The following is a 19,806-nucleotide window of genomic DNA, read 5'->3' on the forward strand; positions in this document are numbered from 1 at the left end:
TGGTCCCCCATATCGGTGTCTTAACCCAGGCTGCTGCAGGTTGAGCTGCTGTGGCATCGACTGAGCAGTGTCTGGAGTCTTATCTCTGACATACTTGAGTATTTTACAGGTGTTTAAAAGACCATTTACATGCCCAGGTCAACAGGGTAAGGAGGCTTTAGGGCGTATTTACAAGCCCCTAGTGCCCCCTTGCGTCACCCTAGAGTCATTTTTTTACGCTAAGGCAGCATTAAGGAGGCCTTTCTCCTGCGCCGTCTCTACAAAGTGGCTTAATGCTTGCATTGCGCCACTTTGTAAACCCTTGCGACACAATATGCCTCCACCAGGCATAAAGGGACATATTTACAAGAAAATGGTGCATCAGTGATGATGTGCCAGTTTTCTACCGTCGCCACTGCCCCACCTTACGAGACTATGGGTGCACCTTATTTACAATATGGTTCACCATGGTGCACGTTATGCCAATAGCATCAACATTTTTGATGCTATTGTGGAGCTTTGCTGCACTAGCGTCAAAATGTTTGAGGCTAGTGTAGTAAAGTGCAGGGAGCCTCACTGATTAGAATGGGCATGTCACTTGTCAAATTTATGCCAAAAATGTGGCAATGAAATCTTGTATATTTCACTGCGCCTTTTTTACAGGCCTCCTAACGCTGGAACGTCCCTTGCATACATAATGCTTGACACAGGCATAATGTGCTGCCAGGGGTCACAAAGTGTCGCAATGCATGCATTGCACCACTTTGTAAATATGGCATGGCAAAAAGTGCCTCCTTGAGGCACATTAGTGTAAAGCAAAGGAGCTGTGTAAAAAATGACACGAGTGTGGCGCAAGGAAGAGCTAGGGACTTGTATATATGGAACAATGTATGCAAGCGGGGAGTTCTGAAACAGGTGGGCCTGAAAAAATGGCGCAGTGAAATGTACAACATTTCACTTCGCCATTTTTTCTCTCATTTTCAAAGCCTGCTCAGAGCAGGTGTTAAAATAACCCACCCATTGATTGGGGCCACCCTGTGCTTTCCTGCATTATGCAGCAAAGCGCCACAATAGGGGCAATGCAAGAAAAGTGGCGCATTGGGACTGATGCCCCACTATCTTGTAAATATGCCCCTTTGTTTTTTATTTAATTGGTTCCAGTACCCCTTGGGTCCCTGCTCTGCCTAGATCTTAAATTTGTATTTTACTTTTACTGCCACAGTGGAAGAATGCATTTGTTGTTTTAGACCTGGCAAAGGCCTCTGATTGACACGGAATAGGGTTGTAAATACAATCAGATCCATTGATTTGCAATATGACTTTTCTGTCTTTGTTTCCTTTAATTGTTAGTCATGGATCATTGCTGCGGTCCTAGAACACATTTAAAAGGGCTTTGTATTCGTATTTGCTATTTGAACTATGCACAGATAAGTGCTGAAAATACAGCTTTAGGTGATTCTACTTATTTTTGTACTGGCTGAGACATCAAAATATTGAGCTGGCAACCCTGATTACAATACTGAAAGTTTGTTGCAGGATTAGAAAAATTATTTATTTCCCCCACCCTCCATCCCTGATTGATACCATAATAGTAATAGTTTAACTTATATCTGACACCCTACACATCCTTCATTAACATGCTGTGTTACTCCAAGTGTCTGGGAATACATCATGCATTCAGTCAGTTCTCTACTCATTCCCACTGCTTACCCTTCATATGCATGCTCACCCTGCACTCTCAGCAATCTCACTGCACTAACAGTGGTCACCATGCACTAACTCAATTCACCCTTCTTCTACCTTGCACTTACACAAACACCCCACTCACCCTGCATGCACATGGCACTAAGCTGTCACTCTCACCACTAACCCTACACTCACAGTGATAACTCTGCACTCACACTGCTAACCATGCACTCATGCTGTTACCCTGCATTCACACTATTCATCCTCTTCCTAACCTGCACTCACACGAGCACAGCATTCACCCTGCACTCAAAGAGATCACACTGCACTCATACCATTCTCCCTCCACTTACCCTGTGGTCACATGAACACACCACTTACCCTGCACTTACAGTGATCACACTGCACTCACACCACTCACAAGGCACTTTCGCTGTTCACCCTGTACTCACCCTGCAGTCACACGAGTACACTACTTGCCCTACACTGATGTGACACTTCAGGAGAGGCTGTAGCATAATGGCCTGAGCTGTGTACTTAGCAGCTGGTGGAACCAGATTGATTCTTGGCGTCGGCCCAACATCCTGTGATTCTGGGCAAATCACTAAAGGCCTAATTACGAATCTGGCGGTCACTAGACTACCAGACTCACTGTGGCGGTCTGGACCGCTGCTGCTTTGTCGGTCTGACTGCCACATTATGACCCTGATGGTCCGATCGCCAGGGTACCGGCGTCTCTGGTGGGATTGGTGATACCTACGGGCTGACGGTGGGTGCCGGTTGCAATCAGCCAGGGCGGCACTGCACACAGCACCGCCCTGCTGATTACAACCTGGTTCTCTGCCAGTATTTTCATAGAGATTTTACCGGCATGAAAAGGCTGATGGAGAACAGGTGCATGGGATAACTGGGGGGCCCCTGCACTGCTCATGTCCAGGACCTGTGCAGTCTTGGGACCCCCCTGCCCAGCACCCTTGTAATGTGCACCATTGCCACAGGTTCAATTACGAGCCGGTGACAATGCTGCCACCACTTTCCCGCTGGGCTGACTGGCAGAAACATTGATGTCCTCCCATCAGCCCAGTGGGAAAGTCACAATGGGGCCGGCAGGGAGGTTGCCACTGCAATGGCGGCCACCCTGTCAGGAGTTTGGTGAATGGGTGTTCCCATCCACCAAACTCATACTCAGGGCCTTAATCTCCCTGTGCCTACAATTTAACACCTTGTGACCCTCATGGGTGATTTGCATGCTTTATAAATCCTGGATTTACTTATTTATTCACTCATCTGTCACTCTGACTGCTCACTCTGCAATCTCACTCATAACATGCACATCACTAAACATGCATTAATTTATCCCATTCTACACTTTCACCTGCACCCAAACTCATATGGTCACATCATGCAACCTGCAATCACTCCTCTGACCCTACTCTTACACTGTCACATCACTCACTGTGTGCTCACATAGGCACTCCTAACACTCACACAGCTCACACTTCACTGATATGGGCAGAGCACTCACCCTGCACTGACACCATGCAAACAAGCCCATCACTCACCCTGGAGCCACACTACTCACCCTGCACTCCCTCATTTCACCTGACACTCACTCAGACGAACCTCTCAGCCTGAACTTATGCAGGCACTCTGTTCACCCTGCCTGCACACAGGGACAACAGTCCACTGGAACTCATAGGGACATACCATCACCCTGCACTAACTCCTCTCACCATGCACTCACCAGTAGCTCTTACAGATCATGCTTCACTCTTGCTGCTCACCCTGCAACACACAGAGGCACACAACTCACCCTGCATTTACACTGCTCACACCATCCTGCACTCACTCCTGTCACTCGGCACACACTCCCCACACCCAAAACTCACACGGTCCCTCCTCTCATGTTGCATTCATGCAGTTCACTCGACACTCACATTGTCACATTTTTCAACTTACACTCGCACCACGCATGCTGCATTCAGTCACATTATTCACCCAGCACTTACATGAGCACACCTCTTACTCTGCACATATAAAAATTACACAACTCTCATGAATGTACCTGTTCTTTCCATAGTACTAGATATTTACTTAATTCTATCTGCAACAATGGGGCTGATGCAAGAGGGGAGAGTGGACTGAGAATGTGGGATGGCACAAGGATGGAGAATAGGGCTTAGGCTTTGGGGTATAGTGCTGGTTTGAGGATGTGACACCTTCAACCAGTCATGGCTTTCCATTCTCCACAATATTTCATTCCTGGACATCTAGATTTTAGTTTACATTGTAAAGTAGGACTGAAAATCCCAAAATGCACAGTGTTGCTGGATAATCCATGGTTGCAGAAGAATTCAAAAATGTCAGAAGATCAGTTGGATGCTGTGATATTACACGTTAGAAAGGGGATTAGTTATTTCCAATACTGTAACTGCTTGATCCACATGTGAAACCAAATAGAAGCCATGTACAGCTATTTTATGGAAATGCACTTTCCATTCACACGTACTTGTAACAAACATTGGGAATATATTATTATTTTTGAGAAGCACATAGGGAATATGTTTTTCTTAAGATTCACTAAAAGGAAAGTCAGGAATAGCAGAAGCAGCAGGGCATGCTTTTCCAACACAATAGAAGCAGATTCACTAATGGGAGTGTGAGTGGCAATGTGTGTGTGTGAGTGAGTGTAACAGAATACGAATGTACGAAAGAGTGCAAGAGATGTAGTGAGAATGAGTGTGAGTGTGTGAAACTGAGTGTGTGAGAGAACGAGTGTATGTCAGGATGTGTTTGTGTGTGTCAACGTATGTGTATGTGGGTTAAGCTTGAACGTGTGTAGCTGGTCTGGCATACTGGAGGGTATTCTTGCCTTATGGACAAGGGCACTAATAGCATATGGACAGGAGGTATTACCTGCAGGGCCTGACATGCTTCCATTCAGACACCATCATTCGCTGTAGGGACTCGAACTGTCTAACTGAGAAAGCCGCTAGCCCAGTCATATCCAGTGGCAGGGACACAGAATACGCAACACCACACCTGGCTCAAGACCCTGGCATGAAGCATGTAATTTTTAGTGTATGGGGTGGATCCATAGCAAAATGTTTGAACTGATATTTGAGGTAATTCTTGTCATGAGATCTTCTGTACTCATTTTTTAGGGGGTGTCAATGGCAAAATGCTTACCCTTGTATACCAGAGGGACTTTTTACAGGTACCCTTGACTATGGCTCGAGTAGTGAACATCTTCAATGAAAACCTCTATTCATCAATAGGATTAGCCTATCAATCAAATATGGTCTACGGTGTAGTTAATGCAAACAGTGAGTATGTCAAGATGCTTCAGTAATATTCTGAGCAATTTGACCCCCAAAATTTCAAAAAATTCTAAGGGGAGAAGCCCACTCTTCCTTAAACCACCTGCAAGAAATCTGTTAACTTGTCTTGCCAGCTGGAATTTGGGGGAAGTATCACAACCCACCACATACATAGGTCTTTAGTCTGCACTAGTGAGCTGAATTTGCACGGTGTAGAGGGATCGGTTTAAGATTTGAGTGCACATTGTCTCTGCAGAAAGGACAGGAGCAGAGATTTTGTAATGAAATAAAAGCATTTTCTAATCGTAAAATGGATATAAATGCTTACCATTAAAAAGTGGCCACGCCTGTCACTCTCCTAACCTGTCTATAAGTGCTCCAAATGTATGGTCAAAAGTGAGCCTTACGGTCCGGGCTATCCCAATAACTGTGAATCTGGCTCCCATGGCTTCAGGGAGCAGCACATCTGTGGGTAGGTGCAGCTGGAAGGGCAAACTGGGACGTTGCATTGATGCAGGAGGAAGGATCAGCATGAGTCATGTTGGGGCTGCAGCAACAGGCATGTCTGTCGGAGCACTGGGATGGAAGGGCTGAACCAGTTGCTTATTCTTCATAGCATAAATGTAAATGGAGAAGAAAAAAGCCGCACAGATGCCTTTGCAGCATTAATGTGGATGACACATCCATTTTGAGAAGTGAACATCTTCAATGAAAACCTCTATTCATCAATGGGATTAGCCTATCAATCAAATATGGTCTACGATGTAGTTAATGCACACAGTGAGTATGTCATGATGCTTCAGTAATATTCTTAGCTAATACTATCACCAGATAGTAAAGAAGTCTTCCAATTGCAGACTGCTACATCATTATATTTTTTAGGTGATTGAACTCCCTTCAGGATCCAACAGGAGTACGACAAGCACTGTTTCTCAATGATAGTGCACGCCTTCTGCCCAATCAAATATTGTACTCAAGGTAACTAACATGTGGGAGGAGACAAAGCCCCTCTCTCAGGTGTGCTACTTAAAGCTATTTTTCTGTTGATCACATATTGGCAAATGACTACTGTGATGTGCATCCTGACCTAGAAAGCAAAACTTTGAATCACATACGTTTTGAAACAAATGCGTTAACTATGGTGTTTTTTTTTAAAGTGCATCATAACACTGTACAAGTATCTTAACTTTTCCAAATGGATGCATGAAGTTATGTCAATGGTTGCAGAGTATTAGTCATTATCCAGAAGCAGTGTAGTGTTTTTATTACACTCTGTTATATTCAAAATCAAATTGTTTTCAATTATTGCCAATAATCTTGAACAGTACTTATCTGCACCCATTCTGCCTTTGATTCATTGAAATCTTAGTAATTGGATGACAGTGACTACAAGAAGCTAGGTAGTGCACAGTGGTCTTGTCCGAATATGTGCCCTATCTAGTAGAGCAATTTCATGCAACGTTATCTTTTTTCTAAATGAATATTGGTCCACTTATGGTTTGTTCACTCTCTATATTGTTTAGCGGACTCCATTAAATGTGCCATTACATGGATGCTAAACTGATGCATATTTGTGCCTCAGTGTGTACTCATTGAACTAAATATAAAAGCCCTCATTGTGATTTTTCAGTGGGATTACCCCATATGCGGCCGTTCCTTCGCGGTACCTCGTACGAGTTTCCTGCTGGGCTGGCGGGCGGAAACAACATTGAGGCTTGCTTGAAATAGAGCTGGCAGCTGGGCCGGCAGGCGGAAACAGCATTTCTGCCCACAGGCCCAGCCAGAAACACACCACAACATTGACGCTGGCTCGTAATAGGGCTGGTGGCAATGTTGTTGAGCGTTGATGCAACAGCATCCGTCGTGCTTTTCACTGCCCGTACTTCGGGCAGTGAAAAGCACAATGGGGCTGTCCATGGCGACTCTGGCACTGCTCATGCCAAGTGTATGGGAACTGCAGGGACCCCCATGGGACCCCCTGCACCCCCTTTCCACCAGCCTTTGCATGCCGGTGGGACCACCATGCAAAGGCTGGTGGAAACGCAGGTCGTAGTCCAGAGGGCAGCACTGCTTTCAGTGCTGCCCCGGCGGATTGATACCGCCAGCACTGCAAGGCCATTGGCTGGCGGCAACCTGGTGGTGCCAGCGGTAGGACCTTCACGGCTCCTCCACGGTCATAATATGGTGGTTGGACCGCCCCTGTCAGCGGCGGTCCAATTGCCACCGCGAATCTGGTGGTCCATGGACCGCTAGACTCATAATGACTCCCTCGGTCCTTCCAATAGTTGCCCATGTCTGTATAGCAAGCACCTACAGGAATAGCCACTGTTCAACCTTTATATGATGAGCAGCATGGCTATTTAAGTTTATTTTCTTCTGTAGAACAACCCAGTAGTAAGAAGCAGGAAAACCTGACTAGAGCCAGGAACACCATGAGAACTGATAGCTGCCTTGCTTCAGAGTAAGCTGCCTTATGTCCTGGAAAGTTGACCTGTGGCCTGAAGAGGAACACAGTGGTCAAGAGACCTTAACATGAGACAAGAGATCTTAACAGGGAAAGCTGATGATGTGCCTCAAGGTCACAAAAACAGACCTGCTACAAGAAGTCACAGGAAAAAGGGTCCTCCAACCACAGTACCTGAAGTGGCAGTAACTTTAGACATCCTGATGCCTTGGCAGCATAGTCGAAGACCTCGCCACTTGCCCTTGCTGGGTGCCTAGCACACCTGCATGTCTGGCCAACCTCCAAATACTTTTAGACCCCTGTATTCTTCTCTGTTGCCAAATCATTGCTCAATCACATTTCCAGCAGTGCTGTGCAGTGTATTAAAGAACAAGTCATGAAAACAACCAGTTACTCACCTTTAGCCTCATGACAGCACAGGACTTCATCAAGGCACAAATAATTGTAAACAAGCACGATCACTTGTAGACCCACGTCCTGTTCATATATGCAAGAATATCCTTAATAATAGCTCTGCAGCCAATCCACCAAGACATATCAACAACTCCTTAGCTAAAGGTCTATTCCCAAAATAACACCCTAAAGCAAGGAGGCCTTCAAACAAAGGCTCCTTCTAACTTTTGGTCATTAACCAATTGTTTCTAGCCAAAAAGACTGAAAGATTGGCTTTAAGACTAATATCTACATTCATCTAAGAAAGTAACCTTTCTATGAATATGAAAACAGATTCTGGCATGGCTGTGGCACACAAGCAGCACTGATGTCCACACAGGATGATTTATACACTACAATGGCTGCAGATTGAGAACCAGAATGCCTATCCTTGACCTATCTTTTGCCTTTGATTCTTTTCATCTCTCCTGGGAATTGTACCAGTCTTCCTAAACAAATAGATGTATATCTGTATTACAGCTAGACCTCTACTATCAAGGCTGCCACCCCTGCACTATTATACTCTGTACTTTTTTTGAGAATGTGTCAATAACAGACTGGTGCATTCCTGCGTGGATATGGCTCAATATGCTATCTATACTGGAACTGCTCAATATGGCATGGTAACAATAACTATTGGCTTTTTATTTAGTGTAGCACAGGTGTATGGCAGTGCATTTACAGGCAGCAATATTGCCAACCCATTGCACACAATTAACTCAGAAAGAAGGAATGGTATTTTGGGAATTATATCTGTGACTAACCAGTTGCACACTCCAACGTAACATGGTGTAACCCACTGAACACTCCCTAATTTGTAAAATAATAAATGTTGGGGTCCAAAATCTTGCTCAGGAGCCTGTACTTGGATATTCCAAATGCCGTGAGAGCCGAACACCAAGACTACCTAGAGGAGATTCTATTGTGTGCCACTTTCATCAACCACTGGGCATTCTCTGTCCTTTTCCTCACTCTTGCAGGTTATTTTGTATCTTTGTTTTCTTAGTTGGTCACAATGTTGCCATCTTTCTCTTTCTCCTGTTTCACTTTTGGGGTTTTCTCTCTTGTTCTCTAACAAAGTCTGATGAGGAAAAATATTTGTGGGGCCTTGAAACTGAGTACCATTGGCTCCACCTTCAACTACTGGCTCAAACTGAGCATTGCTGCTAAGCCTAATATTTTGATACCCTATGTAAGGGCAGCCTTATCCATGAATATTTTACAACATCTAATTGGGTAAACTAAAACTGTACCTCCAGCCAACAATTGATCAGGAGCATTTTTCTGGACCTGCAGTGAGTTGAAATCTAGAACAGTGTCAAATCTACAGAAAATAATTTTGTTGTGCTATCAGGTTTGTCCTATATATTTAAACTGCACAATTGGTCACTTCTTGTCTCTCCTACAATGGCTATGAGGTTAGCTCTGAACCCATTTCTGGAAAATGTTATCCTGCCCATTGCTGGAAGCAGGACAACAGGACAACAATATAATGACACAAAAGGGATAAATACCCTCTTGCTGGAGCAGGGCTGAATTTAGGGCGGTGCCACCGGTGCAGCTGCACCTGCTGCTGCTTTCATGGGGGGATGTGTGTTTAAAAATAACTTTTGGTTTAAAAGCACATGAGCATCTAACGCCTTTCAGACAACGACAAAAATGTCAGGATAACTGTGGTGCTTAATGGTCCTACTGGTGAGAGATCAGAATTTTGTCTACTAGCAGTTTAGACTCATTGTAAGGTAGCACAGAATGTTAATGTGCCTGCCGCAAAGAACGTGCACCATGCAGATCACAGAACTGAGTGTGAGTGAACTATGAGAAGCACAATGAAAAAATGAAATGTATGTCAGAGAGAGGCTATGGAGAGGTGCACTGTTGGAGAATGGTAGTGAGAAAATTCATGTAGAAGGAGGTCATGGGGTGCCAAAAAAGACTGTCAAACCGGGTGCCACCAGCGCCAGAGTCGGCACTGGCTGGGAGTGTTAGCCATTCTCCCCCCACCAAGGTTCAGGTCTAGTTGTGACCCTGATTACCACCCATTGCTAGTGTGGCATTAACTGAAATATATGGAAAAAACTGCAATGGTAGTTTTGTTAACCTCATCAGAGAGCTGAAAGTAAACATAAGATAAATTTACAGTGATTGGTGCAAGATGTCAAAAGCATTTGGTGATAACCTCATGACTTACTAGCCTAGATGCAGCCCGGTGGCTTAGGAATAACACTCTGTATTGTTTAAATCACTGTGCTATCTATTTATCAAATCATAGGATCCTGTGAAACTGACACCTTGGTAATTCTTGGGCTTTAAAACAAAATATAAAAAAATAAATTGAATTAATCAGGTTAGGGAAGGGTTAAAAGCATGGGAATCAAAGCAAAATGGAAGCAATAGAAGGTGGCCCTGACGGGTTGTGCCGAATGGAAGTTCACAATGTGTGAGTGATGACAGAGTGGGTGCGAATGAACAACAGACCATAAGGCTAGGGTGAAGAGCATGGTTGGACTGGTAAAGCGGACAGTCGGTATTGCTGATAGGGCGGTGCCTAAAGGTGACCTGTGGGCTGTTTTTTTAGGGCCTCTGTCAACAGGCCAACGGCATGCCCTTTCCTTCTTCCCTCTTCTGCCAGGCCATCACCCTTAGGCGATAATGGGCGGAGTAGGCGTTGAGCCGGCCGCTACGCCCTGCAAAGTCTGTCCCTTTCTCATCTCTGCCCCGTGCCCATTAGCATTGTCTTTCCCCCTAGCCCCACCCCGCTGGACCATTACCTTCAGGGCATGGTGGGCGAGGAGAGTCTATGTATATAGGACCTCATGGGGACAATGGAGTTAAGGTCAGAGCTGTTGTCTTTCAAATTGGGAACTATGTTGGCTCAACATCCTGTGATTCTGGCCAAATCATTCTAGGGTTTAAATAAATAAGTAAATAAAAATAAAATGATCTTGTATAATGTAACTAATCAATCTCTCCAGTGCTCTCGGGCTGCATTCACTCCAAATAAAACTACAAAAAATAAATAAACTGCTAATTGACCTTGTTTTAACATTCTGTAAAGGCCAGAGCAAGATAATTAAAAAGGGCTCTTTATATGCGATCCAGGAACGTGGGCCACATTTTTTTACATTTCCCGGGCCTAATTATGATCCCAATCTGACCCTGGTGAAGAACAATAAAACCGGTCGTGTCGCCGGGATTGTTCTAGCATCAAGTCGGATTAGTCGGAGCATGGCGTAGTCGTAACCCTCATAAATCCACTCATGAGTGGCTACGGGTATTTAGCAGTGAACCCCAAAGTGACTTTGTATTGTTGCAACAAAATGGGGAGAACAAGATTTAGCAATGCACTGCGGCCACGTCTCACTTCCTCTTTTTTAAATTCACTATAAGGCCAGTTTTCGGCGAATAATCTCCACCTTGATGTAAAAGAGCTATCATAGAAATGACGCCATTAAAAAAAGCAATATATATATATGCTGTTTCGAACAGGTTTTTTTGCTTGGGTCTGAAGATATCTTTTTTGGTGTTTGATGATAAACACAAATGATTTTTTCAGCTCAATACTGCATTAGTTTGAACGCACGAACAGTACCCTGGTACATTATCCAGGCACAGAAAAGCACAAAGTTGCTCTGACAGGGTTGTGTTTTGAGCAATTGCAGGTGATTTGTTCTCAGCACCACAATGACAGCCATAAATCTGTCACCCCGAGAAATCAGCCTGTGACCCAGAGGGAAGGAGCAAATTGTAGATTTAGGTAAAAAAGAGTGACCTGTCGGAGAGGGTCATTTATCACTGAAATAAAATGGCTGGCTGACCAGCAAGAACGGCTGTGGTAAGCACAAAATCAAGGGATGCAAGCATCCGAATATTTTTACCTGATCAATATTTTCAGAATTTGCAAAGCCGCCAAAAAACTGTCAGTTGCTGTCAGAGTGAGCAGGTACGAGGGTACAATATGGAAAAGTCAGCGTGATATATGATTTTTAATGCAAATAACATCTCTTAAAATTGGAGCTAATGGAAAAGCTGCGATGCAGCTTTAAATGTATAAATGTTAATGTTTTGTTTCTATAAAATCATGCATGGAGTACAGTGCGTTTGTGCGGAAATATAGGAAGTTCAAATAAACCTTTTTTTTTTTTTTAATTAAAACGCATTATTGTCATCAGCCATTTGTGAGCATTTAGGGCTATATTGCACTACCCAAGTGATTTAACGGATGTTAACATATGTAGATATCTCCATTATCATATTGTTGTTAATGACGTTGCCTGTTCCTTTGCTCACGTTCAAATACATTAGAGACAGCAATATACCAAACAAAATACACGGCAATCAGACCAAAGAGAAAACCGCGCTAGGAAATTCCATATGTCAGATTGTAAGAGACTGTAAAAATACCTCAGTCATGGGTGAATACTTGAATTTTGTCAAGATGCCCAGTCAGTTTCATTGCACATAGTGGCATCGTGCCTAGACAGTACTGGCAGGTAAAGGAATTGAGGGCACAAGGGGTTGAAGTGATTTTCCCACTAGTTGTTGCTACAGCATAATTTTGATGTTGCATTGGATAGGAGTAGCATTGGATTGATGGTATCATTGCTTTTGTCCAGTGGATGCCTACAGAACAAGAGGACTGTAAGGCTTTGGCACTCTCCTTGTTTATCTGCTCCCACGAGATCCTATTTCCCTTTTGATTTCCCTTTTGATAACCACTGATTTCTCATGTTTACCATTAACATGAAAACCTGTGCTATTAGACTATGTTCCATGGTCGTTAAGTGTTAACACTACCCGGCCTATTAACAAATTGCATTTTGTGGTAAGTTTAGTGGTACTGCAATAGTACTACTGAAGTACAGCAACACTCTCCACCTCCACCTCTCCTAAGGGAAGAACCTCTCACATGTAAATTTACTACTTAGTAGTAAATGTGGAAGAGACAGGGACTGGTTAAAAAATGGGGTATACTTACTACTAAATATGTGGGGTTTAGGGAATGACGTGACACCACTCAAAAAAGAGTAATTACATTTCTATTCACAGACTGCACTTCTAAAGTTACAACAGCCCAAAAAAATCCAAACCAGCAGTATATCACCCCAGCTCAGAGATGGATTCAGTCCAGTACGGCACATGGCCAACTACTAGTATGGCAACATCCGCATATAGAAAATAAAGGATGAAGAAACTTAAAATAATACCCCACAGAAATCAATGTTAAATAGAATGAAATTAAGGGTCTGATTTAGATGTCGGCGGGCGGGTTACTCCGTCACAATGGTAATGGATATCCGTTCCACTAAAATATAAATCCCATAGGAAATAATAGGATTTATATTTCAGCGGATGGGATATCCGTCAATGTTGTGAAGGATTAAGCCGTCCACCGAAATCTAAATCAGGCCCTAAATTATTTTAAATAGTTACAAATATAAATAAACATAATTTAAAGTTAACAATATTTTATCAGCCATTGAACTATTGAATTTAAAAATACGTGTAAGATTAAATGTTAATAAATATTAATTGTATTATGTTTAATTATTTTTATGCACCGTTTTTAATTATTTTTAATGCACAATTTTTTTTATTCTTGGAGGAAATGTATTCTCCAATTCAAGCTTCATGAAATCATTTCAATTTACTTTAATATATTTATGTTAATTAAAGATTTAATTTGTAATTATGTTAATAGTACTGTATCATTTGTTCTATACAACTAATGTATAATAATATTTAACATGAACATATTTTTACTAATTTTTCAAATTAAATAAATGTTTCTAATTTTCCCTATACTTTACCATAAGGAGAATCTGCAGTTTTGGTGAACCTATCTGTACAGCAAAGCATGGGGAAAAATAAAAATGTTTGTTAAGTTTGGAAAATATTTGTAAAAACAGTTTATGTTAAATATTAATGTAGATTAAATGTATATATTTATTTCAAATGCAAAATTAAATAAACATTCTACAGCTCTATTAATGTAATTTTGGATTAAAAATGAAAATATTTAAATATATTATCTTAAATTTATTTATCTCAAGTTTAAATGAAAAAATAAAATCCCACTTCAAGTACAAAAGTATTTAATTATTATGTTTTAATAATTATTGAAAGTGTGTACAGAGTCAATTAAAAGTAGCTTAATTACATTAAAAATATGTATTGTTACATTCATTTTTAAATTCGTAAAGGTTATTGAAATATGCCATCATTAAATAATACATTTGCACTATTTTTGCTATTTTTAAATGTTTTAGCATTTAATTTTTTCATATTTTTTAAACTATTTGAAATAATTTAATTTAATTTAATTTAATTTAATTTAACATGATTCCTATGAGGTTTAAATTTAAGTGTTGAGCTCCATTATTTTTCATGGGAGGGTGTTGCATTACCAGTGGTTGGCCATGTGTGGTGTTGGTGTCTTTTGTGAGTATTAAGTCCTTTTTCAGGGGCTGGAGATGTGTAAGTCTACACTTTTGAGTGATTTACACTCGGATTTTGTGAATCCCAAAGTGGTAAAGTTACTCCAAAACTCAAAAGTAAATTGTAAATTACACACGTGTTAGGGTCTGATTACGTGTTTGGCGGTCAGATGAGCTGACCACCAAACTCGCTGGGAGGACGCCACCATCATACCAGTGGCATCCTCTCCAAGTATATTACAATGTTCCCACAGGACTGGCCGGTGGGAACATAGTTTTACTGTTTCTGCCAGGATGACAGGTGGGAACAGTGCTACGGTATTGGTCTCAGCTAGCTTCAGGAAGACAAGGCCAATTCTGCAGCAAAGCAGCACCATCGGAATGCACACTGCCTGCAAATCAGACAGTGTGCATTCCGATGGTGCTGGGCAGAAGGGCACCTGCACTGCCCATGCCAAAGGCATGGACAGTGCATGGCCCCCCTGTTGCCCCCGGCACTGGCTTTCTGCCAGGCTTTCCATGACGGGGTGACTGCTATGGAAAGGCTGGTAGAAAGCTGTTGTAATCAGCCAGGAGGCACTGAGTTCAGCGCCGCCGTGGTAGAGTACAACACAGACCGCCGTCAACCCACCAGGGACCATGTTTCTGGTGGGGAGGGTTGTCCCCCAGTGGGTCCGCCCACCAGGTTCGTAATATGGCAGTTTGACTGCTTGGAGTGCGGTGGCCTGACCGTCACCACGAGTGTGGTAATCCTCGGACCGCCACACTCATAATCAGGCCCTAAGTTCCCATTGTATATAGTCCCCATAGAGTTTTTTCCATCGTAACTTGAGGTCTTAGTATCCACAGTTTGGTTCATTGTAACGAGGACTGATACACTTTGATGGAGTGGCACTATAGAAAATTGTAAAATAAAAAGATTATATTCCAGACACATGAAAGGATACAATCCCATGAAAGGAAGGACTTCTAGCCCTTAGGGTAAACGTGCATTAGATGCTGTCATTGAGCAAAATATTGAGGACAGGGTCAAGTGGTACAGAGGGAGCCATCTAGTGATGTGATTTGTGTCATCCCCAAACCATACCAGATCCCACGGGCTGATTCATTGTAATATATGAGGTATGGGCAGTGCACTATGAACAAAATTAATGCAAACAAGTTAGGAAAATCTGTATGTGGCCTATGAGGCTGTCAACATCACCTGTTATGTGGTCATAACCTTATCTCTTAAGTGACCTCCTCTGCACTCTCCCCTTCCTTTGCAACCCCCCCTCTTTAAATATGGCACAATTGAACTCATGGTTCAGTACAACAATATGTTCAGCAACTAGCAGAACACCGTCACAGAATGAAAGGACAGCCACTTATTCAATTATCTATTCATGCTTAATAAGATTCCATTCAGAAAAAGTGTATGATGGATTGGTGGAAAAATCACCCCTATAATAATGTAATAGAGGCAGCAAGAGCTTTTAAACTACAGACACATGTTCAGAATTTGAGTAAGGCTACCACTCATTGTGTAAACCCATATCACTAAAAGGACCATTCGTTGAATAATGTCACAGAGCTCAAAATCCAACCAAGCGCCGTGTTCGAGGGGAACACTCTGAAAACTGTACTCTAGTGGAATACCTGTAACATAACGCTAGGCACCTGGAAATTATTTATTTTCACCGATGAACTATCTTCCGCCATACAGTAGACTAGATTATTTTTTTATTCATTTTCTTTCTCTCATATGTGGCGGGGGTGCACTGGCATTTGAAATGCCGTGGTATCTATGATAATAAGATAAAACTGTATAATATGGTGGTGGTTTAGTTTGGATTTTGTGGTTTTGGACCTGTTCTAATTTTCAGTAAAGCAGCAGTTTTTACAAGGTGGGTGTTTTCACAGTTTTCCAGAATGAAGGATGGATAAATTAGTTGTCTCATAATTCATTCTGTTTTCATTTATGTCTTTGGAGTAGTTGTAATTCCTTGCTGCCTATCATTTTTTTTCATGATTGGTGTTTTTCAGTTTCCCTTGACATATGGTTGACTAATCATTTTATTTGTAATTTAGGATGGTTAATCTCATATAATTTTAAAAAGGTAAGGTTATAGTACTCCACGAAGAGAAAGAAGTTTGATTTTTGAAATTATTTCAATTTTATGAAATGCGAAGTTGAATCCATTTTGGTTATATTGTTGATATAGATTTTGCTGCTCGGGAATCTTGGGATGTATTAATGAAACCCCACACAAAGGAATTCTAATGATTGAAAAGTTTTAGGTAGGGCAAGTGCATTATTTTGAAATCTACATTTAATATACTACAAAACGATTATGGGCGTGATTACAACCTTGGTGGATGCGATTTCTCCATCCCAAATGTGACGGATATCCCGTCCGCTGTATTACAAGCTCCATAGGATATAATAGAACTTGTAATGCAGCGGGTAGGGTATCTGTCACATTTGGGATAGAGTAATCCCCTCCGCCATGGTTGCAATCAGGCCCTCTGTAATTTAAGTTAAATATCATTCAGTTTTAGGAAACATACTACTTGAGAGCGAAGTCTCTGCAGTCTCTGAAATGTAATTGATTATTCAGCTGATTCACATGGTGCGTAGTTAATCATCAGTTGGTTTAAGCGCTCTTTGATTATTGGGGATCAAAGAGAGTATATTCCTAGTAATTTATTGTGCTCCTAACACCCAATTTGAAATTATTTTTTTCATGAACATTAGTTGAATAGTCATTTCCATTTTGAAAAAAAATGATATTTTAGATAGATCTATATTTATCAGGCAATGGTAAATTTAGAGACTACATGAACAAGTTTGCTTGCCATCAAAAAATGAGAATAATTAGTGATGACTGACTAATCAAGATGGACACTACAGATGGATCCAACCATGTATTTGTAAAAAAATAGGATTTATTGATATACTGGTGAAGACTTAAGTATGTTATGTGGTATATTTTTTGTTAAAAAGTCAAACATTTAAAAAAGTATTTGAAATAAGTATTTTGCATGCGCAATTTTCATGTTTATTTTTATCTTTCCTATTATTATCTTTTCTTCTTTCAAATTAACAACCCTGAAGAAGAGACTGTAGTTTGAAACACATGCTGGCTGTGGTTATGTGGTTATGTTATTTATATATATATATATATATATATATATATATATATATATATATATATATATATATACAAAAAGAATACAATCATGTCCATTTATTGGAAAAGAAATTATATAAATTGAGATTTTTTTCTTTGGATAAATTACCTTTTTTCCATGTGAACTGACTACTGGTTGAGGATCTGGCAATCTGAGTTTAAGCTGGGCAGTGTAATTCTGTAATATATATATATATAAATATATATATATATTACTTACTGCCGTTCGCCAGTAGGTAGTTATAGTTAGGACCTAGTTTCTATAGAAAAAGCTGTTTTTTGCTTGCCTGTATCTTTGGCCCGCTTGCCGAATCTTCATGAAGATTTCTGAAAAAATTACAAACATTTTGGTGTGATCCGTCAAGCAAGGGCCTAGAAAAAGGTGTGGTGAAATTTAGATCTTTTCCAATGTTAACTCTTGTAGGGCAGAAAGGTAGCTCTTGGTTCAGAAAGAGCCCTTTTTGTTATTTAGTGTACATCCGTTCAATTGTTTATGAGACATTCAAGGAAATCCAAATTTGTACATATAGGGACGCGAAGGATTCGTGACCCCTCCCGATCTCATGCAGAGATCTCATTGGCTGATAACACTTTAACAACAGAATTGTTATCAGCCATCTTGAGACTCAGCTTCAGCCTTCAGCTGAGTCCCAGAAAAAAAAAAGTACAGCCTGACCCCTTAGCCCAAAGGGCTAAAAAGCCTTTTTTATTCTTTATTTTATGGTCCAATCCACAGCATTAAGTCCCCAGATTAGCCATGTCCCAGGGGCATTTCTTTAGTAATGCGGGGGGCTTTCTGGCCCCCTCCCACTGCCCCAGGGACCACCACCTCCCCGGGCTTATAATGTATATGTGCTTGGCCCCCTCCTGCTACCCCGGGGACCACCACCTCCCCAGGGCGCTTTTTACAAAAGATAAGTGGAGAGCCTGTAGTCCCCTCCCACCCTGGGGAACACCACCCCGTAGGGCAAATATATATATTTTTCAACAAAAGGAATCCCGTTGTGACCCCCATTAGCTCCAGGCACCACCACCCCTGGGGCTACACTGAATCTTGAGTGGGAGGCCTGTCCCAAGGACCACCTCCCCCCCCCCCAACCGGGCCAACTCTTTAAAAAAACGAAAGGGGGTCCCTATGGGAGACCCAAACTCCGGGGACCACAACCCCCTGGAGCTTCTATATAGTTATATGCAGAGGGACCATGGGCCCCCAAGCCCCAGGGACTACCAACCCCAGGGCAAAGAGGACACAATTGAAGGAGGGTCCGTTTCGGACCCCCATTAGCCCTGGGAACCACCTCCCCCAGGGCTATCTTCACATTAGAGGCAAGCTGCACAGCCCCCTTGGTGGAGCCACTGATGGCCCTGAAGACCACCACCCCCGCAGGGACAGCTCCTGCTTTGTCCCCGGGGTGTCCACCCCTGGGACATAACTATTTGCTGTGGCTTGGCTGCAGCTCTGCAGCTGCAGCCAAGCCACAGCAAACACTTTGGGTTTTCACAGTAGGACCTTTAAAGCAGGTCTTGCTGTCAAAATCAGAAATTTTATCTCTGTCCCCTGCACACATGCAGAGAACAGAGATCAAATGATTTAGCAAGCATGGACCTGCTGTTTAAAGCAGCTCCCCGCTTGCTGAGGCCATGGCACTGCAGGGGTAGCCTCAAGGATTCTCCTGTAGTGCCAGGTAGCCCTGTATTGGCATTTTATTATAATTTAAAATAAATAAAAAAATAAAAAATATGTGGGACTGCAAGGGGAGCCCTTGAGGGCTCCCTCACCGTCCCAAGAAGCCCATAAAGGGCTTAAAAATCTTGCTTTTTAAAACTCAATCCCCATAGCTCAATGAGCTTTGGGAGTTCGAGTCCAGCTGGACTCATTTCTTTTTTTTTTAAATAAAAAAATTATTTTATTTAAAATTATAAATACATATTTTTATTTTAAATTGAACACTAATATCTCATTCTAACTATATGAGATATTTTAAAGCCTAAAAAACTCTATCTTTCCCTCTCTCTTTCTCTCCTTCAATCAATTTCTCCCACTCAGACACTTATGCACCCATTCACAGTCACTCAGACACTCAAGCACCCATACACAGGCCTACTCAAACCCTCATGCACCCACTCACAGACTTGTGTACACACTGACACACCCACTAAAACACTGATGTACGCACTCTCACACCCAGACAGACAATCTGACAGTCACTCTCACCCCCAGCTACACCCTCTCAAATGTATTCTCACATCCAGAGAGGCCACAGCCAACTCCCTCTGCACACTGCTAAAGGCCCGTGTACAGCTTGGGGTTGAGT

This window comes from Pleurodeles waltl, chromosome 4_2, assembly GCF_031143425.1.
Source record: "Pleurodeles waltl isolate 20211129_DDA chromosome 4_2, aPleWal1.hap1.20221129, whole genome shotgun sequence".
In the NCBI taxonomy this organism is placed as follows: domain Eukaryota; kingdom Metazoa; phylum Chordata; class Amphibia; order Caudata; family Salamandridae; genus Pleurodeles; species Pleurodeles waltl.